Raw genomic sequence first — 23,053 nt, 5'->3', positions numbered from 1 at the left:
CTTTAGAGTTTCCAATATACATTTTTAACTAATCTAAGTGCACCTTCAAATAACACTACACCATTTCACATGTAGTACAGATACCTATAACAAAGTAGTCCCGATTTCTTCCTCCCATCACGACATTGCTATCATTCATTCCACTGCTGTATGTGCTGTAATCACCTAACACAGAAGGTTCTCATTCTCAGGCAAATCCATATGCAGCCATTTTAAGCGTGTCTACTAGTTGGTGGCCCCAGTGGCTTCATTTCAGATTCAGATAAACAGATCTAGCTGTGACTCCTTGGATTTGCCTATCTGTCCAGATTGGAAGGCGGCAGTTTGCCTGACAATGTAAGTTTTATTGGGGGTAGGGGGTGCTGGGTCTGAGAAAAATCATTAATTTTCATTTTGTTACACTTTTGTTGTAATTGTTGTTATTAAGGATGGGGATGATGATTTCCAAGTCCTTCACATGTCGGAGCTGAGACCAAAACAGGTCCAGGGGATTATTTTACATCATGGAGATTATATTCATGTTTGCTGATTTTCTAAAATATCCAGTCCCTCAGCTCAGTCATACTCTATCCAGCTGACCAGTTCTGGACTAAAGAAAGAGTGTAGTTCGCAACTCAGAAGGTGGAGACCACTCAATCTTCCAATCTGATCCAGGGACTCCATTAAGCACAGTGATACTAGTTCAAAGCAAGAATAATTATGTCCTTGCCCCATGCTAGCTTATGTCCCTGCCTCATGCCAGCTTACAATCTTAGTGACACTTGTGCAATTGTTGCAAGATGTGGTTGCTGCTCTTCGGTTCAAAAACCTCAACTACCTACCATAAGTAAGGACTGGAACATATGAGCTCATCGCCCAGATAATCCCTATTCACTATACTCTCATCCGCCCAACAGCTGACCAGGATGAACCTGCTTTGTCCAAAAAACACTTTTTTAATCAAGATTTGATTGTAATATGCACTTGTAAAACACTTCAGCAAATTGTTGTTTTAAAAAAGAAGAATTCTGATTTCCAAAGGTGGAAAGAAAGGGAAGGGACTAAACAAAGAACATGTGTGAATGACCCATGGACATGGACGACAGAGTGGGAATTGACTGTGGGAGCAGGGGTGGGGGTAGGACAGGTGGAGGAGGGCAAAGGGGGAAAAATTGAGACAACTGTAACAAACATGATTTAAAAATAAAATTAATAAAATAAAATTCTAAAAAAAAGAAGAAGAACTCTGATTTCTTCAGAACGCTGTCAATCCGAATCCCCTGACTGGCAGTGCCACCAATGAGAACTGATGCTTGCGTTGATGATCACACAGCCCTACATGATTCTAGAGAGCTTTTGAATCATCCAAGAGAGATTAAATTACGTTCAGTAGTGTTTCAATGGTAAGGGCATTTTACACTGTATTCTATATCAACAAAATCTCATTATTAGTATGAGGCACAAGGTGACTCTCTTCTTGCCCAGAAAACAATCTTTTTAGTTCCATTTTAATTACAAAGGTTTAGAAAACATCTACCACACATCCTAACTCTGGTACACACTGGAAGGCATGTTCCATTTATTTGTGGAGCTCACAATTTCATGGTTAAAGAAAAACAAGCAAGCATGCAAACTAATACAGAAAACAGACAATATACACATAACCCCAGAACATGTGAAAGTTGATTGAATGAGTGTTTGCTCAATGACCTGGAGACAAAGCATTATACAGGCACAGAGACATGGGCAATCAGAGGCTAACGCAGGGTGGAGGTGGTTGAGCTCAGCTATGGAGGATTCTAAGGCCTCTGGCAGTCACTAATGTGGAGGAAAGTATGCCGTCCAAAAGGAAAACTTTTTTGAGGAGAACTTTCAGGGACTGGAAATAAGTCTGGTATTTCTGGAATGTGTGGGTGGAAATGATGCTGGAAAAGTAAATCATAGAGGCCTTGAATGCCATGAGGTAACTCTCAGACGACCAGCTGGGGTGCTAGTACTTGGGGATGAAGTGCCCAGAAATGCAGCGGGCCATGGGGATATGGGCAATAGACCAAATGCTTCTCTTATATCAGCTACATGAAGACTGGGGTTTGGATGGGGCGGCAGAGCAAAGAGGAGGAAGAGACTCTGGAAGATATGGTCCTGAGGAGCATGGTGAACTTCGGTTCCATTTGGGGAGTTTGTACATGCACACAAGCCTAGGAACTAGAGAGCTGGGCAGCTGTAAAACCCTCAGGAGTGTGTTAGGCACACACGCACATGTGATGTGCACACTTTAGAGGTGCGAAGTCTGCCCCCAAGTTGGTGCCCTAAGTTCAGTTTGTGTGTGCTTGTGTTTTCCCCAGCCCCCACTGCCCTTGGGCCATCCACAGGACTGCTTCTCATTGCTGACTTGCTGATGAACAATGCATTAGGACTGGACCTGCCTCCATCAGTTCAAGATGCTATAACAGAATACCATAGACTGGGTGGCTTCAACAACAGGTATGTATTTCTCACTGTTCTAGAGGCTGGGAAGTCCAAGGTCAAGGTGTCAGCAGATCTGGTGTCTGGTGAGGATATGTGTCTCATCTTCTCTGTGTTCTCACAAGGCAGAGAGGGACAGAGCTCTCATCTCTTTCTCTTCTTAAAAGGCATTAATCCCATCATGCAGCCCCACCCTCAGGTCTGCCTTTAATCCTCATTTCACCTTCCAAAGGCCCTACCTGCCAATACAATCACACTGGGGATTAGGGTTTCAACATGTGAATGGGGGAAGACACACACACATTCAGTCCATAACAAGACTTCTCCTTGAACTCCAGCCATCTTGCCAGGGGTCTGTCCTCCTTGCTAAACTCTTGCCAGACCCCTATCTCTGAGGTGAGGACTCTGCCCTGAAGGCCTCGGTGCTGCCTGGACTCCTGCCTGGGGAGATAAATCATTTAGAAACAAAGCCCTGCCACTCACCCAGCCCACAGCCCTGCATTTAGAAATTTTTTGAAAACTAAAGGCAGCTGGATGGAGTAGGAAAGACTTCACTCCTGTCCCCTGGACTCTGTCATTTGAACAGCAGGCCCTCCTTTCCCCTGTCTCCGTACCCTTGTGGGTCCAGTCCTGAAGTTGCATTCATACGTCCCACCCCCTGTCCCTCCATTGTCACCTCTGCATCCCTCTCTGATTTGGTCTATTCTGCTGAAGAGCCAGCTTTTGTGCACTTATCCATCACCTGTCATGTGCCAGGCACTGCTGGGGATTCAAGACTGAGCTAGAGAGCACACCTTGAAGGTACCCCTCAAAGTAGAAACCTGTCACCTGGAAAAGGCAGGTGCATGCACACAACAGAACTTTCTTAATGGAAGGTGCACGCTGGTTCACACTGACTATGCAGCTGGAGCTGAGCAATTGAGCCAGCATCCTTACCCAGCAAAAAATAACAAATAAAAGTCTTTCTACCACCCAGGATTGTGAAGACAAATGAGGGAGAAAAAAGAAACAGACCTTGGCTTAATGATCCCCAACTCATTAGTGGTTCCAAGTGACATGAGGAGGCATGACTGCAGGGTCCAGCTTCCCAGCACCCAGGATCTGAGGACGGCACACTGGCAGGAGGCAGCTTTCCCATGGTGAGGCTCTGGTGAAGCACTGGAAGCATCCAAGAGCTCTTAAAGTGCTCAGTTTGAGGGGCTGCCAGGCCTTATCTCAAGAGCCATGTGCTTGGCACTAAGTCTGGGGAGGCTGATTCATAAGGAACACTTGAGAGCCTTGGACAGGGCGCTTACAGACCTAGAAAACCCTACACGCTCTTTTAATGTTTTTCTTTTCCCCTGAGAAAAGTAAGAGCTAAGAGATTTATGGAGCCTCAGCCAGGCCTCCTCCCCCACAGCCACTCCGGTGGTCATTCCCACTGGTTCTGACGCAGCCCTTGTCCCTGGCCACAGCCAAGTGACCAAGTGCAAGGCTCACGGGGGGGGAAGCAGCCAGCTGCCAGGCTCCCTTGCCTGGAGAGAAGGAGGTTATTTCCCCTGAACATGCAGGCAGGTGTTAGTTAGAATTTTAGTGTGGTTTCTAAAGCCACAGCAATAACCAGAAAACCCTGTGTGCCTCAGACTCACAATTCAGCGAGCTTCCATTCCCTTGTTAAACTAGCAGGGCCCAGCCCCTGCCTCTGGGGGCTTGAGTTGGCTCAGTGTGTTTCTTAAGGTACTGGATATCCCCTCTGCTGCCCTAGCCAGGAACAAAATCAGGCGCATTTGCCTCTTCCCAACCCCTGGAAAGAGCCCAACACAAACCTGGCATGTGAGTGCTACCCTCCCTTAAAGATGCTGCTGCTGCAACAGTGTCAAGGATGCAGAGAAGGCCCCTCCATCAAAGAAATAAATGGAACTTCTCCAACGCTAACAGCAACTATGCTGATAATGCCTGGAGCTGTTCTAAGCATATGAATATTGTAACTCATTTAATTCTCCCAACCACCCATGAGGGATGTTGGATTACCCTGCTCCCTTCACAGATGCGGGAACTGAAGCACAGGTTGGTTCTCGTCTTGCCCAATGCCACACAGCGAGGGGAGGGTGGGACAGGATTCAACACCAGCACACATTCCAGTAGGCATCCCTCTGCTCTTTCTCCATGACCACACAGCCCTCTGTCCCCTGACTGCAAGAAAACGATTCCCAGGGCCCTCCCCTTGGATCCCAGCTGGTATGGGGCAGGTCTTCAGAGGGCCTGCAAGTTCCCTCACTGAGCCCACAGAGGCCCTGGGATGAAAGGGATTATGCTAAGCATAATTTGTTAGATTATCCATTTTTTCCTTTCAGCACATTTCTCATTTCAATCATTCCTTTTCCTTTCCAGACCCCAGGAGCCAGAAATACATGCACACAGCCTTTGCATTGATGTAAATAACCACGGGCTTATTGAATCCATCTGCTCGGACTACGGTTGAAATCACAGTTCTGCAGTGTTTTCCACCAAGAAACCCTCAGGCATCAGGAAGTTTCGCTGCTGCTCTGCCCGGGCAGGTTTGTCCTGTTACCTCCAAGAAGAACCCTCACTACGGAGTGTTTATTTTCTTGGTGTCCTCAGAGCTCAAATTCTAGCTGTTTCTCATTATCACTCACTCTCCTCTTCTGTCCCCGGCACCCCAAAAAGCTGCCTCTTCCCTCCCAGCCCCATAGACTTCCTGGCCCCATTATTCCATCCTAGGACTAAAGGTTTGAAGGCAGACAGAACCAATTGGTGCAACCCGTGGCCACGGCCTGTGGTGCCCACGGTGCCACCAGCCCCACCTAGCCCCCATGCAGCTGTCTCCTTCTTTCCCTCCTTGAACTGGGACTCCCTTTTTTTCCCTAATAACAATAAAGTTAACAGCTAAATGTGTCAAACATGTGTTCTGTCCTAGATACTGCTATAAGCCTATGCAAGTACAGTCATGTGCCACATAATGATGTTTCGGTCAATGAAGGACTGCATGTACCATGGTACTGCCGTCATATTATAATGGAGCTGAACATTTCTATTGTTTAATGACATCATAGCCACTGTAACATCATGGTGCAATGCATTACTCACACGTTTGTGGAGATGCTGGTGTAAACAAACCTACATCACTGCCAATTGCATAAAAGCATGGCACATACAATGATGTACAATACACAATACTTGATAATGACAACAAATGATTATGTTACTGGTTTATGTATTTGTTATATTATACTTTGTTGGTATTTTACAGTATGCTTTCTACTTATTAAAAAACAAAATTTGCTATAAAACAGTATGCCATGTTACATTGGCAGAAGCCTCATGTCTTGTGTTATTGCATCTCTTGATTGCATCATTTTCTCTTGTGCTTCATTCAACCTCCTGTTGTTTTATACAGAAACATAATGTACAGGTTTGTAGCCTGGGAGCCACAGGCTATACCATAGAGCCTAGGTGTGTAGTAGGCTCTACCACCCTGGTTTGTGTGAGTGCACTTTGTGATGTTCACACATTGATACATTTCTCAGAACGTATCCCCATCATTAAGAGGTACATGACTGCATTATTTTGTTTTATTCTCACAGCCACCCCAGGAAACTGATGCACAGAGGTGAAATAATCTGTCCAAGAACATATAACTAGTAGGAGGTAGAACCAAGATATGACCCTTAGAAATCTGGCTCTAGGGTGGGGGTTCTTAACTACTATAAAAAACTCAGCTCTCCTAACCCCATAGGTCTGGAAGTTCCAGGGATCAGAACCCAGGCCTTCTGCTGTGGATAGTTAGTTTTTTGTCATCCAGTTTAGTTGCTCTTTATTTTCTGGGTTTTGTTTTGCTTAGTTGTATTTCGTTTGCTTTGTGTCTTTCCCTTACTTCCTGTGTCCCCTGAGTATCAGTCATTAGTTGAATATATTGTAATTGATAGGCTATCCTTACTTCCCTCTGTTTTCTCTCTTTTGCCACCCCCACCCCCAATCAGAAGCCAAGTCCTCTGGATTCGTTTATTTCAGAAATATTTAAAGAACATCTCCTATGTGCCAAGCACACAGTACATGAACAAGATGGATGGAATCTCTGTGTATGAGCGAGCTCCTTGGTGATAGATATACACTCCATAGTCTGATACCGACTGGCCTAAGTGATAGCTACTGGACTACTGTGTTTACTCTGTTCCACACACCAGGACCCACAATGCCAATCCTACCACCAGATGTCTATGTTCAGATCCAACCCATCTTAAGGCCCATCTCAGTGGTCCTTCCTCTGTAATACCTGCTATGATGCCACCTTCCCCTCACCCCAGCTGAGATCACTCTCTCTCTCCTCTTTAGGATTTAGAGCTCTCCAAGGGTCTGAGTGTCTTTCAGTGCATTTGCTACTTTCTATCTTGTATTATTGTTATGTATATACCAATCTTATTGCCATAATTAGATTGCAAACATCTTAAAGAGCTATTGGTCTCTTAATCAGCTAACCAGATATTCTGAGCACAGCAGCGAAAGCAGTCCTGTATAAATCTAAGACTCAGTATGTTACTCTTCTGCTCAAAACCTTCAAGTGGCTCCCCATGACCCTGGGAATAAAAGCCAAAGTTCTTGTGATGCTCTATGTGGTTTGGTCCCCTTTATCTTTGTGGCCTCCCCTTGCACCATTCTATCTCTTGCTCCCTCCACTCTAGACACATAGCCTTCTTGCTAGACTTCAAGCATGCTCCTGCCTCAGAGACTTTGCACTGGCTGTTGGATCTGCTTAAATGCCCTTCCCCTGCATAGCAGAGAAATCCTCCCCAGAGAAACTATCAACTAAGGAACTTGCGAGAGGGACAGGAAGCCAGCCCAGACTTCCTGTCCAAGTTTAGGAAAATCTCACATGTTCATTTTTCTTTCTTGCTTCAGCAAGCCTTTTTTGGATGGACTTTCTGTTCAGTCTATCCTCTGCAATGGCTGCCATGTGATCTTGATGGAAGAGGAGGCCAACCAGCCACACGCTCTCTGGGGACGTCACTTACTTTCCAACCTGGAAATTCACTCAGACAGGTGGGCCTGTCTTTCCTAGATAAAGCTAGGGAAGGATGAGTGGGCCCAGCTATAAGATAAGATGCACCTTGACCCCATGTGGGGTATGGGAGGCTAAATAACAGCCTGCAAATGAAACATCCCTCTGAGGAAGTGATATTTGAAAAGACACCCCCCAAGAAAAGACAGCAAAATAGCTACTAGAAGAAATAGGATGGAGCACTTCATATCAAAGAAATAAAAGCACAAAGGCTCAGTGGTCCCTGCTGGCCATGGGAAAGTAACTCCTGCTGCTGCACCATGGGGTCTGCAGAGACACTTACCTTTGAATAATATAGGAGCCCTTTCCTCATCACCAAGGATCAGGACTGCAAGTCTTATCTTATGGGACTTGTGGCCCTCCAGTCTCATGTGACGGCAGCAAAGGCTGTAGAAAATACAGTAAGAACGTCACTTGGACCAAATAGTAATGGATAAGGCGATGTCACTATAGTGATAGTGCTACCATTCTGAGCATGATGGATGTTGATTATCAGATTGCCAATCTCATAGCTGAACTGTCCAAATCACAGGATGATGAAATTGGAGATGGAATCACAGAAGTGGTTGTCCTGGCTGGCACTTTGTTGGAAGAAGCTAAGCACTTGCTGGATCGGGGCTTTCACCATCTCAGGATCACTGAGGACTATGAGCCAGCCACCTGCATTGCTATTGAGCACCTGGACAAGATCAGCGATTGTGTCCTTGTTGACATAGAGGACACTGAGCCTCTGATTCAGACTGCATAAACCACACTGGGCTCCAAAGTGGTCCACAGCTATCCCCAACAAATGGCTGAGATTGCCATGAATGCTGGCCTCACTGTGGCCAGTACATAGTGCAGAGATATTGACTTAGAGCTCATCAAAGTAGAAGTCAAAGTGAGCAGGATGGTGGAAGACAATAAATCTATTAAGAACATGATTGTGGACAAGGATTTCCGTTAGGCACAAATGCCAAAACAAGTAGAAGATGCAAAGATTGTAATTCTCACATGTCCAGTTAAACCACCAAAGTCAGCTCCAGCTGGTGTGGCTCAGTGAATGGAGCAACAGCCTGCAAACAAAAAGGTCTCAGGTTCAATTTCCAGCAAGGGCATATGCCTGGGTTGTGGACCAGGTCCCCAGTTGGGGGCATGTGAGAGGGAACCAGTTGAAGTTTCTCTCCCTCTCTTTCTCCCTCCCTTCCCATCTCTAAAAGTAAATAAATAATCTTTTTAAAAAATAAAAGTACCTAAAGAAATAAAATAAATAAATAAACAAACACTCTAACAAACCAAAACCAAAGATGAAGCATAAGTTGGAGGTGACCTCTGTGGAAGACCTTAAAGCCCTTTCGAAATACGAAAGGGAGAAATTGGAAGGGATGATTCAGCAGAGATGATAATCTATTTGCCAGTGGAGCTCTGACTATTAACAAATCATTTACCTCTCAGAACAACTTGAGACATTCAGTCATTGTGACAGAGGGTAGGAGATTAATCCTGCACTTTTCAGAACCACAACTGAGAAGCTGAGCTTTGCTGGTCACTGGTCATCAAACAATGTAAGAATTCTAGAGCTGTAACCATTTCTATCAGAGGAGGAAATAATATGATCATCAAGGAAGCAAAGCAATCCCTTCATGACGCTTTGTGTGTCATCAGGAACCTCATCTGCGTTAATGGTGTGGTGCATGGCAGAGGCACTGCCGAAATCCCTTGTGCTCTCACAGTTAGCCAAGCAGCAAAGTGCATGACCTTGGAGAAGAATGCCATGTGAGCATTCACCGATGTCATGGAGGTCATACCCAAGGTTCTTTCTAAGAACAGTGGTATGAATCCCACCCAGAGCCAGACAAATGAAGGAGATGAGCCCTGCTCTTGGGATTGACTCTTTGCACAAGTGTACAAATGATATGAAGCAACGACATGTCATAGAAACCCTGGTTGGCAAAAAAACAAGATATCTTGCAGCATAAATGGTTAGAATGATTTGGAAGATTGATGATATCCATAAGCCTGGAGAATCTGAAGAATAAAGAAAATAATTAGAATACAATGTAGTGGTAAGATTGACTACTGTGATTAAATAAACGAGTGTCTTGTGACATTAAAAAAAAAGCACAAAGGCTTAAAGACAGAGAGAACTTAACGAGTTTGAGAAACAGAGAGAGACTAGCATTATGCATGACCTTCGGGGACATGAGAGAAGTCTGGGTTTTTTTAAGAGCCATGGGTAGTTGATGAGAATAATAATAACAAATAACAACAGTAGCTAACTATTATATGCATAGTAACATATATATATATACCAAGTCTTGTGTGTATAGATCAGTACTGTTTTAAGTGCTTTATTTACATCAATTTAATTCTCAAAAATTTGCATAAGTAGGTACCATTATTCCCATTTTACAGCTAAAGAAACTGAGCCATGGGGAGGTTAAATTACTTGTCATGCCCACAAAGCAAGCAGGTGGTAGAAACCAGAATTCAAAGCCATTCCATCTGGTTTCCCAGGCACTGTTTTAAGCATTGGACTGTACTGCCCTTTCTGCTGAGGACTTCACACAAAAAGGATCAGTCTGTGTGTGGCAGAGGAGGAATCAAGGGTGATTCTTAGATTTCGAGCTTGAGCAAGTGAGGGATGCCTTTACTGGGAGAGAAACGAGCTTGGTAGAGAGGGTCCCCAAGCCCAGTATCCTTGCCCTTGGGTAGCGCCTAAGCCTGCATCAACCCTCAGCCACATTCTAGAGAAAGCCCAGCACACACATGCCAAAGTTAGCCTGCACTAGCAAGCCCATGCCAAGAACCACAAAAGCCTCATTTTATTTAAAACACAGTGCTTGGCAGAATTCCTGACCTAGACAGAGACAAGCCCATTACTTCATCTTATGAGCTGCATTACAGCCTCTGTTTTCGTGTATCTCTTAGCAAGGCCTCTCAACCGAAAATCCAGCCAGCCCATCAATCACTCCTCCCAGAGGCCCACAGACCAGGCAGCAGAGGCTGAGATCCCAGCAGACACCCGTAGACATTTTCACATGGGATTAAGCCCTGAAGACTTCCCTGTTTGTTCATAGGGTGCCTTGCTGCTTTATATTTTTAATTAAAAGCAGATTTTTATCAATCCCCCCAAAATCTATTGGGGAACTGTAATTTTGCTTCCAATCTTCTTATTTAATACTCCCCTAATGCCCATAAAAAGCTTTGGAGTTTCAGTTCATGATTTTAATCTTTACAGATAATTAGCTGGTAGAATGACTTGGAGAGAGAAACAGGTATGTATTTTCACAACTTGGTCAGGAGTGGGTGGGTAAGTTGTGGGGAGAAGGTCCCCAGGCAGTCTTGGCACATCTCCATTTCTGAAACATAAACATGCAATTCATTTGAAGAAACATTCATTTAGGTTCTTTCATTACTGCCATAAAAACTGCTTTTCCCTCTTATTTCTGAAGCACCTTATTATAATGTCACTTGGCTCCCCGACCTTCAACTTCCCCCTACAGGATTCTCGGTCATTACCCTGCCCCGTGCCACCTTGGCCCCACCCACTTGTCCTGTAGTTCGAATCAGTCCCTTTGGACATGCACAGGCCTTTCCTGCAGTCTCTCCTCTGTTCTTTTTTCCTCCTGCTCAGTTCACTCCTCTATAACTTTCTTCCTTCTAGTCTCCTTTCAGCAACTATTACCATTGACTGACCACCTTCTCTATGCATCGGAAACTGTTACAACAGGCAATATGCACTCACCTTAAAGCCTTATATTGTTTGTGTGAAACAATAATGTTACACACATACACATGTGCAAGCACACACACTTCTTTGACATTTGAAGAATCTGAAGCTTCTAGAGATTAAAAAAAATTTACTCAGACCCTTTTTCACCTTTATGTTCTCTGCCTTTCCCCTCCCTTTTATCAGATATAGATAGATGATATGTACACACAGAGATATACAGATAATACAGACAGACAGAAGGACAGATACTAGGATAGACAGATAGAAGATAGGTAGAGACACACAGCCAACAGATATGTAGGTAGATAGATAGATGATAGATGATAGATAGATGGACAGACAGACAGACAGACAAGGAGGCAGGACTGCAACAGCAGGCAAAAAAATCAACCAAATCTCATTCTACCTTTTTGTTCCTTTTCTCAGCTGCACCCTTCACCTTTAATCCTTCTGTCCATCTCCTAGGTGGGATGGTAGCTCAATGAAAAGTCCTTGAGGTAGATTTTAAAAGCCAGAAACAATGAGAACTAAGAACCTTTGTGGTTCCCAGGTGTGAATCAGGACACATGACATAGTGGTGTAAAGGATTTTTTTTTTGACAACATTAAAATTCTCAAAGGTGAGAGGGTATCAGAATCATCTATAGTTGAATAGAATTGAAGTTCTGAGGGGAGGTGGCTTACCATGCGGTTCTCCACCTGGCTGTACATTTGAATCACCTAGAGGACTTCTTAAAATCCAAATTGTTGAATTCCAGCCCCAGGAGTTTCTGATTCAGTAAGTCAGGGTGGGGCCTAAGAATTCACTTTCCCAAACAAGTTCCCAGATGATGTTGATGTTGCTGATCCAGGGATCTCACGTGGATAACCACTGCTATAACTTGGCTATTACAATGATGTTCAATCCTGTCTCTTTTAAGTAAGACATATTACATGGCATATTTGAAAAACAAAGGAAACAGCAGTGATTTGATTGTTTTCAAGGCTGAGTCAAGATTTCAGATGATGCCCTGGCTGGTGTGGCTCGGTTGGTTGGAGCATCATCCTGTTGAGGTTGAGGAGAAGATGAAGGATTCGATTCCCAGTTAGAGCACATACCTGGGTTGCAGGTTTGATCCCCAGTCCAGGCGTATACAGGAGGCAACTGATTGGTGCTTCTCTCTCGCATCAATGTTTCTCTCTCTCCCTTCCTTTCTCTCTGAAAGAAATGAAAAAATGTCCTTGGGTGAGGATTTAAGAAAAAGATTTCAGATGATGGCTGAACTTTAAATGATCCACCGAACACTCCACTCCACATTTTCCAGCACTCTCTGGAACTCTCATTTCCGCCTACCATGAGTCTACCCATATGCCTCCTCATCCTGCATGATGAAGACAAAGACCTTGTCTGTCTTATTTGACATTAGAACTTCAAGACCTGAAACTACATCTGAAATTCTGGATGTGTTTGTCTGTCCATATGTCTGTATGTGTATCTATACATATACATAAACAAAAATGTAAAAATGTATACATGTGTTTGTGTCTGGTGAATGAACCAGTGAATGGATAGGTTGCTCTATAAGAAATGGGCAGGAGAGTGGGCTCAGAGCTGGACCAGCTGGGTTTGAGGCTCAGTTCCCCTGTGTAGACCAGCTGTGTTACTCAGGCTCAGAGCCCTGAGCAGAAAAATTCTGAAATATCATTGCTCATTACCCCAAAAATCCCCCAACCCAAGGCAGGGAAGTAGCTTCCCAAATGGTTCTCTTGACCTGACAGAACACTCAAACAGGTGGGTAGGGAAGCCCTTAGGGGACTGCTCACACCTCCCTCCTCCTCCACAAGGGCACACCAATGCCTGAGAGAGACTGCGATTCTCCCTGCAGAGCAGCTGCAGCCTGAAATTGACTTGAAAAGAGTTGCCCACAGATGCTCCTGAACATGGGTATTTCCTCTTCATGAGCAAAAAAGACAGTGAATTCTTAGGAACCACACCCGGATTCTAAAATTGGGTCAGCTCATTATTGGCAATCATTCTCAGAGGCCTCAAGGGCAAAATAAGTCAAATACAAAATGGCTATTAACTTCCTGAAGTTTCAAACCAGCTGGGGAAATTAGAAAAACTAATAGAAAAATAGATCTTGCAACCCTGGAACTGAGGTAACTGAAAAAATGTAAAGATGAGATGAATCACAGAAGAAGGGTTGTTTCCCTAGTACAAGGTATCTCTAGCAGGACTGAATTCCAAACCCCCTGGGGAAAGGTTAAGGAAAATTAAAGGAGGTTCAAGAATTTGGGCTGCACATTAAAATCATGCAGGGAGATTTCAAACTGAAACAAAAGCAAAACATCCCAGGTATTACCACAGGCAATTCAACAGGAATTCTTTCTCCATAAATTTTGTACCTCTTTATGTAGAACATTTTAAGAACATGCAACATAGAACACCATGCTACCTCACTCAGTGTTAGTGATTAACAATTCAGAACAGATCTCATTTCACCTCTGCCCCTGCCCTCTTCCCAGCCCCTCAAATATAATTATTTTGGAGCAACTCCCAGATGTCAAAATTTAGGATAAATCTCTAAATGATAAGGACTCTAAAAAGAAAAAGTTCTCTTTATTACGATTATTCCTCAAATAATCTGTCAAAATCTAATATCCTCTGTTGTTCAATATATTTTTAACCATTTGTCTCAGTTGGAATGCAAATAAGTTCCATATGTTAGAATTTGTTGACATATCTCCCCCCAACATTTTTAATCTATAAGCTCCTGCTCTTTCTCTTTCCTTTTATTATGCAATTTCTCTTTCTTTTATGAAGAAATGAGGACAAGTGTCCTATAGAGTTTCTCACCATCTGGATTTTGCTGATTAAATCCCCATGGCATGGTTTAACATGTTACTCTGTCCCTGTATTTCCTAGAAATTAGTCATTAGATATGGAGGCCTAATAAAATTCAAGTTTGAATTATTTGATAAGACTGCTTCATAGGTGGTATTGTATACTCCCGTCAAAGATATTTAATGTCTAGTTGCATTTTTTTTTTTGCAATATTAGTCATTAATAATCATTGCCTAGATTTATTAATTTATTTGGGCTTTCAAAACAATAATATGATTCCTACTTACATTAGCTGGGGTGCTTCTATTAAAAGAAACTTCCTTTTACTGACTATGTGGCTACCTGAGACACAGTTCAAATAGGAAAGGCAACGTAAATGCTTGAGATCTTCTCTTCATTTACCAGTTTTTAAAACAAGCAGCTCGTTCCTTAGCATCCTCCAAACATGACCCAAAGTTTGTAGTTGTTATTAAGAGTATCATCAAGAACTCGATAATATAAACATATATTATGTGCTTTAACCCACTGCCGTTATTATTCTTATTCTGCTCAAAGTAGCCTAACTTTGGCCGGTGGGAGTCAATTCAGTTTCACTCATGAGTCCTCCTGAGATGGCCCTTGTCATCACTGCACCCCTGTGTGACCCAGCGTTCCAGGCTCGTGTGCGCATTCCTGCCCCACACTAGAACCCCCCCCCCGTTCCTCTAACAGGCCCTGCTTTGATTTTGTGCAAAGTAGTATTTAGAGGGCACACTGCAGGTGCTAAGGGTGCTTGTTGCTGCTGAGTTGGTGATTGCTTCTAAGCCCTTTTAGTGGACAGAGCTGGAAAATGTTTTATGTTTTAAGAAAAGAATATGAGTTTATATCATACTTCCCATTCAAATTCTGGACTACAGGGTTTTTACTTACCTCAGTGGTCTAACATGTATAACATCTTCCTTCCATTAAAAAAAAAAAGGCCTGGTTTATAATTATTAATTTTATCCCTTATTATACACAACAGTATCCAAATGATCAAAATCAACTGCTATCAACAACATGATTACTGAAATCATGTTTAAAATTTCCTAGGGGTTTTTTTTGTGTGTGAATTACAATTTTTTGACAATCTAAATTCCTTCTAAATTATAAGTACATGTTCTATCACTTCCTTTTTTTCTATATAAAAAAGTTTTAATAAAGAAGTGAGGACAAGTATCATGTAGAGATTCTCACAGGGAAATACATGATCCCCTCCATTCTTAAATAGACGTAGCATACCACCCACCTGGCTTGATCTTTCACTGATTCTTGGAGGCTGCTCCCTTGTGCGTGGAGAGACGTTCCTCACTCCTTTCCATAGCTGCACACCACCCCAGCATGGAGATGTGCCATAACTCTTTCTAGGTTATTTCCAGCACTTTGCCATTACAAATAGAGCTGCAGTGTAGAAGCTTATGACTTCTCATATTTTCAGGCTCTTTGCATGGAGGTAGGTTTGAGAAGCTCTGCTGTACAGAAAAAAAAGGAGATGGTTAAGAAACCTAAGTTTGAATCCCAGCTTATGCCCTTATTTTACTCCTTGTGAAATCTATATACTATCTGGATAAAATATCAGTATAATGCCTGGGTAATAACCAAGATCACAGATTTTGGAAATGATTAAATTAGCTAATATATGTGAGTTGCTTAAATCAGTTCCTAGAGCATTTTAAGAGGTATATGTTGTTGTCATTATTGTTGTTGGGAATCTTCAAATTTCTTACTTAGCCTCTCTGTCTCAATTTACTCAGCTGTCTTGAATGCCTCAGGATGTTGGCACAACAAAATTAGATCATCACTGTGAAATTTCTTGAAATAGCTAAAATCTCTGAAAATGCAGAGAAAGAGTATCATTTTTATCACCATGATTATAAAGTGGTACATTAAGAGAATTAACTGTGTTAGTATGAAGGGACTCTCTGGAGCTGTGCGTACATGGTTTTTGGACTCAACTGAGTCATGAGACTACCTGTCAATTCACTCAAACCACTAATTTAATTGATTTTTTATTTTCTACTAAATTGACAGACTGAGTAAATTGAACAGATTGACTGGCTGTTTTGATATCATTTAGACTCAGCTTGAGTGGAGCTAATCATGAAGGGGAAAATAATTGTTATTGACATTGCTGTGATGATCAAAGGCCCACTTTGCGTAAGCAGAGCTGCGCAGCAAACCCACCGTCTCAGCCGCTTCATGCTCCGCTCCGCCGAGGTCCAGAGGACAAACCCTGCCCAGGACATTGCATTGCCCTGGGAGGGAGATCAAAGGAGAGGGTATGTTGGGAGTGGGGCAAGGATAAATCAGTACATAATAAAGCATACTTTATTATTATCCAGTTCTGACTGTATGGAAGAGCTAACAGAGCACAGGAGCTATTCCCAGTGGAAGGGTCCATAATGGCCTCTAATCCCTGGAACCTGGGACAGTCACTTTACATGGCGAAAAGGACTCTGAAGGTGTGATTTAAATGAAGGGTCCCGAAATAGAGGGTTGATTCCGGATTATGTGGGTAGCTCCAGTGTAATCACCAGCATCCTCATAAGAAATAACAGGGAGACATTTGACTACAGAAAAGGAGTGGGAAGATGTGAGGATGGAGGAGGTTGCAGTGACGTGAGGAAGGGCCAGGAGGCAGCCAATGGGGCGGACTCCAAAAGTGGGAAAAGGCAAGAAAATGGATTCCCCCTTATAGCCTCCAGAAGGAACCAGCTCTGCCAGCACCTTGACTTTAGATCAGAGACACCGAGTTAGGACTTCTGATCTGCAGAAATGTGAGAGAATACACATGTGTGGTTTTAGCCACCAAGTTTGTGGTAATTTTTTATAACAGCCACAGGAAACTAATTCACTCCCACCAGCTGTTATCCTTAGTATCTGTCTTCTAACTCTAGTCTTTGGTGCAGACACTTCAGGACAGGAGGGGAAGCTGAACAGTTAGAGTGGGTGGAAGTCCTGCCCCCTGTTTCTGTTTCAAACAAAGCGGAATTTTTTTAAATGGGAGCTCCATGTAAGATTACAATGAGAAAAAAAACAGGATTCTTCTGAAATGGGCGGGAAGAGTAACCTGAAATAGAGGTAGCTGACATTTGTGTATCTTCATGGGAAGCTCTTGGATCAGTGCCTGCACATAGTGAACATAACAAATGCAGTCATGGTAGTGGTGGTAGTTACTACCTGCTCTGGTTCCTTCGTTTTACTGATGACAAATGACAGATCAGTGCAGTTGAATGACTTGTCCGATGGCATCCAGCTCTTAGCAGCAGAACCAGTATTAGAACCACGGCTTTATAACCTCAGGGTCTACTGCGACCCATACCCTGGATCTGCCCCCAAATAGTAAATGCTGCCAGCTGACTGTGCCTTTCATTAAACTTAAACCTGCTGCAAAAGGGCTATGTTTTTTTTTGTTGTTTTTTGCGCCTTTTGTTTGCAGAGCCATTACCAAGTTCTGAGGAGAGATGACCACACTGGGAGCTCCCTGTATAGCCCATTACTTTGGTGGGCTCCAGTGCGAGGAGTGATCCTATATCAGAAAAGAACAGCTGCTCCTGGTCCCCCCCTCCACAGCACCCGAAAGCTAGAGAGGTGATCGCAGCTCTGCCTACAGAGCAGATGGTCATGGGGCTGGCAGGGCGGGGTGGGCTGGGGCGGGCCCGGGCAATGGGGCAGGAATGGTGAGGCAGTGGCAGAAGCTGCTGGCTCATTAAGGGCACTCGGGTGAAATCTGGGCCACACCAGGCCCAACCATATGCTCAGATGTGAATCACAGCTGCTTGCCTACAAATCCTGCCTCTAAACAGGGGATGAGAGGTGGATGACTTCCTTTGTTGCTCAGTCACTTGCTTTGATGTCCCACTGAGGAGGTGTACTGTTGACCAAACATCAAGTAGAAGGAGTAGGATTTTCAGTCTAGCCAGTACTTTTCTGTCACTGCACTGTGGGAGAATGAGGGGGAAAGAAACAGCAGGTGAGCCAGGAAGATGCTTCCCTTCCTCAGTCCATCCCAGAGCTCTCATTGTCTTTACCTAACTAGAGGCATTGCCTCTTTTCTAAATAAGGCTCTTTGCCTGGGCATTCAAGTTTCTCAACTGTCTCATCCCTGCTCACCCCTCCAAGGCTTCTTCCTATGCTTCCACTCATGCCAAAATGGTTCCTCATTGGTCCCCAAACACACCATTTCTCAGGACACAAGCTTCATGAGGGAAGCCACTTTGACTATCTTGTCAGTGCTGTGTCCCCAGTTCCCATGTGCTTGGCACATCGTGGGCTGCAGAGATATCTGTGAAAGGATGAATACCATTCATTCAGTAACTGTTAGGTACTAAGCACAGTGCAAGCATTTTATTGATGTGAGAACTTAGTCACATTTCTAAAACTCCTTGTGCCTAAACCTAATTTATAGGATGTCCATAAGTCTGAAAACCAAAATATCATCAATAACATCTTCAACCTATCAAAATACAAAATAATAATATCCATATTTCCAGACTTTAAAAACACCCTACTAAAATTGGGTTGATGTGGAAATCAAATGAGATAATATATATAAAGCATTTATCTCAGTCACTGACACAGAATATAGCTCAGTAGCTGTTAGCCATTTTTACTATGTTTCTGTTATTACAAATACTAATAAAATAATAATCAATGAAGAAAACAAGTAAATAATTACGGTCCCAAATGAGAGCTTCTGTCACAAAAGTATGGACAAAGACCTGTGTGGCCCTAGAGGCTCTATCTTAAAAATGTATCTAGAACAAGCAACCTAAGTGCCCATGAATAAATGAGTGGATCAAAAAATGATGGTACATTCACACAATGGACTGCTATGCAGCAGCAAGAAGGAAGGAACTCTTATCCTTTGCAACAGCATGGATGGAACTGGAGAGCATTATGCTAAGTGAAATAAGGCAGGGGTGAAAGACAAACACCATATGATCTCACCTATAAGTGGAACCTAGGCAACAAAACAAACAAGCAAGAAAAATATAACCAGCGACATTGAAAGAAAAAAACAAACCGACAGTAATGAGAATGGAGGAGGGAGGAGGGAAACTGGGGAAAAGAAGGGGGAGGGTCAAGTCAAGGAACATGTATAAAGGACACATGGACAAAGCCATAGAGGGGAAGGATTGAGGGTGGGAGGTGGGTGTGGGTGGGGCAGGGGAAAGTGGTGGTGGGAAAATGGAGACAAATGTATTTTAACAATAAGAAAGAAAGAAGGAAAGAAAGGAAGGCAAAGAAGGAAAGAAAGGAAGGGAAGGGAAGGGAAGGGAAGGGAAGGGAAGGGAAGGAAGGAAGGAAGGAAGGAAATGTCTCTAGAACCAGAACCTTTTCACACCATCTTCACCAGGTACTGTGCCAGTCCGAGCACACTCATTTCTCACGTAGATTACTTCAATTGCTTCCAAACTCTGCTCTCTGCCCTCACTTTTGCCTTCTCCACCCCTCCCCCTCAGTCTATTCTCAACACAGGGTTCCCTGTGTTGAGGGTTCCCTAGGGTTCCCTGTTAGAATTTGTCAGCTTGGTCACCCCCAGTTCAAAACTCTCCAATGACTCTCCATTTCTCTCCAAATAAAAGCCAGAATTACTATGGCCTGCTGGGATGGTTAATTTTATATGTCAACATAACTGGGCCACAGGGTGCACAGATATTTGGTCAAATATTATTCTGGGTGTGTTTGCAGGATGTTTATAGACTGGGTAGATCAGATTGCCATCTCTAATTTAGGTGGGCCTCATCCAATCAGTTGAAGACTCTAAAAGAACAAAAAGGCTGTGTAACAGGAAACTCCTCCTGCCTGACTTATTTGAGCTAGGACATCAGCCTTTTCCCGCCTTCCAATTCAAACTGAAACATTGGTCTTGGGTCTCAGACTTGCCAGCTTCTGGTCTAGAGATAGATATAGATATGGATATGGATATGGATATGGATATGGATATGGATATGGATACGGACATGGACATGGACAAGGACATAGACAAAGATGTGGATCCTATTTGTTCTTTTTTCCTGGAGAACCTGCCTAATACACCAATATACCTACTGGCCGTGGATGATCGGCCACCTGCCCCGACTCTGGGACCCTCCCATGCAACACCATTGCTTCTTTGATTTCAACTCTTTCCACTTTACCCTCTCTCTTTGTTCCAACCAGGCTGGTCTCCTAGTTATTCCCCAAATATGGGAAGCCCAGTTGAGCTTACAAACCTCAATGCCCCCCGTGCCCTCTTGTCTAGAATGCTCTTCCCTTGAGTGTCCAAGTGCCTCACCCCTTCACTTCCTTGAGGTCTCTATCCAAATATTACATGACTATGAAGCTTTCCCAAACATTTATATGAAATAGTGTATATACACACTTTTCATTTTATTTGCCTTACATTGCTCTTATTTTTATAGCATTTATCATCACCTGACATTCCATATGTTTGTTTGTTTAATGCCTGTTTATCTGTCTCTTCCAATAGAATATAAATTCCTTGAGAGTGAGAACTTTTCTTGTTTATTGCTGTATTTCCAGCACCTAGACTGGTACCTAGTACTAATTCCTAGCAATGCTCTTTGTCTATTTGTTTATTGGATTTCTATTTGTTTATTGGATTAATGAATACATTACAATTTTAAGTTTAATTTTAGAAGGAGAGAAAAGTACTATAGATTGGTGGCAATAAAAGATATAAAGACAATCAGAAGAGACTAGGGTTTTTCTGAGTGTGAGTTAAGAATTAGGCAGCACAAAATTCAGGGTTTTGCCCTCCAACAAGGACCTAGATGCTCCATACTGCTGATTAAGAGCTGATCTTTACACTTTAACAGCCAGTGGAGCGAACAGAATGTTTGACATCCTTTCCTATAAATTAAGAAGTCCAACCAGGATATAAGCTTGAGGTGAGTTGAGTAAGTAGCCTGTATAGGGCCAAGATTTTCCTCAGAAAGCAGCTCTGGGCCTGCTCCAACACTGAGATAGATTGAAGACAGAGGCCCTAAAGTTCAATGCCAATGAGGATAGCTGCAATATATTTAGCTGGAAACAGCCCACCGCAGCCATAAAATCTCAATGAAGAAATCAAGCATAGAAAGTCTAGTTTTAAGCAATGTGACAACCTAGTAACATCTCCAAGAGAAATGGGTGCTGAAATATTGCCTCTAGTAAGTAAATGAGTTGTCTTGCAATAAATGGCTGCCAAAAGAAAGAAGTTAAGAAGGCCAAAGTTGTAATATACATCACGGTCACGAAGAAAGAGACCAGAGGATGGAACAGGGGCAAGCTGGCTCTGATCTGCGCTAGTACAGTAACCAAATGGGAGGCCCAGTGCTTGCTGATTGCCCTCACCAATGAAATGGGGTATTAACTTCCATACCTTATTCCACAGAGTAACCATAAGAGTCAAATGAAGTATAGTTTACAGAGGTGACTTAAAGAATTGTAAGCCCCACATAAGTGTGAAATAATAACAGCAGACTACTAAGAATTTTATTTTGTTTTTAATTTTTAAATGTTTTTTTAAATTACAATCTACATTCAATAATATTTAGTATTAGTTTCAGGTGTACAGTTTAGCAGTTAGACAGTCATATGCTTTACAAAATGTTCCCCTGATATTTGTAGTACCCAACTGGCACCATACATAGTTATTACAATATTATTGGCTATATTCCCTAGGCTATATTTTACATCCCCACAGCTATTCTCTAACTACCAACCTGTACTTCTCAATCCCTTCACCTTTTTCACCCAGTCCAACACTCTCCCTCACCTCTGGCAACCATCAGTCTGTTCTCTGGATCTATGAGTCTGTTTCTGTTTTGTATGTTTGTTTATATTATTCTTTACGTTTCACATATAAGTGAGATCATATGGTATTTGTCTTTCTCCAAAAGACTTATTTTACTTAGCATAATACCCTCTAGGTCCTTTCATGGGCCACAGAGAAAGCAATCCTAAGAGGGAAATTCATAGCATTGCAGGTCTGCCACAAGAAACAAGAAAAAATCTCAAATAAACAGTCTAAACTTACATTTAAAGGAACTAGAAAAACAAATACAAATGGAGGCCAAAGTGAACAGAAGAAAGGAAATCATGCCAGTCTGAACAGAAATAAACAAAAGAGCCCCCCCCCCAAAAAAAAATAGAAAAAAAAAATCAATGAAACCAAGATTTGGTTCTTGGAAAAGGTAAATAAGATTGATAAACTTTTAACCAGGCTCATCAAGGAAAAAAAAGAGAGCGCACTCAAATAAATAAAATCAGAAATGAGAGAAGGAAAAGCAACAACTGACACCACAGAAATACAAAGGATTATAAAAAAATATTGGATTATTGGACAAACTGGAAGAAAAGGATTTTTAAGTGAGATGTTGCATGGATGTAAGTTAAGGGGACAGGAGTTCCTGGAATGGATTAACTGCATTGGGGAAACAAACCTAACCTCATTAATGCTGCACCCATGACACAGTTTGCGTCCCTCGGCCATGAAAGAACTTCCTTCCTGTCTGCCTTGCCCATCTCAGTCTTGCTACAGTCCACATCGTGCCATCAAGCTGGACCCGAATAAGAACATGCCTCTTTGACAAGCTATTATTTAGGACCTTGTTGGCAGTTATACTCAGCTGTTACTGATTATAAAAGTCACATACATTTGAAATGACATATGTTTGTCATTCATAAACCATTGTGTATAACAAAGAAAAGATTGATAATATTTTAAGTGTTAATTTAAACAAATTAAGATATCTCCAAAAATGGAATTTTATTCAACAATTCCTAAACTCTAAGTTTTTCATATACTGATATGACATCACTGCTAAGATATACTAAGTGTAAAAAAAGAAACAGAATGGTGTGTATATAGTTATGCTACTGTTTATATTAAAAAGGGAGAGAAAAAGAAGATATATGTGTGCAGTCTCTTACTCGGATTGCACATGATATTTCTGAAAGTATACCTATGAAACTAATAATATTGTTGCCTCCAGAGAGAAGAACTA

The 23,053-nt window shown here is 42.6% G+C and overlaps 1 pseudogene; it reads left to right on the top strand.

Moving 5' to 3' along the window:
- Positions 1 to 7,761: 7,761 nt before the first annotated feature.
- LOC129083325 (T-complex protein 1 subunit epsilon-like) lies at positions 7,762 to 9,519 on the top strand (annotated as a pseudogene).
- Positions 9,520 to 23,053: the final 13,534 nt, after the last annotated feature.

Source organism: Pteronotus mesoamericanus, unplaced genomic scaffold (assembly GCF_021234165.1).
Source record: "Pteronotus mesoamericanus isolate MK-2021 breed Mesoamerican mustached bat unplaced genomic scaffold, CSHL_Meso_final scaffold_167, whole genome shotgun sequence".
NCBI lineage: Eukaryota > Metazoa > Chordata > Mammalia > Chiroptera > Mormoopidae > Pteronotus > Pteronotus mesoamericanus.
This window is presented reverse-complemented; position numbering and strand designations above follow the sequence as displayed.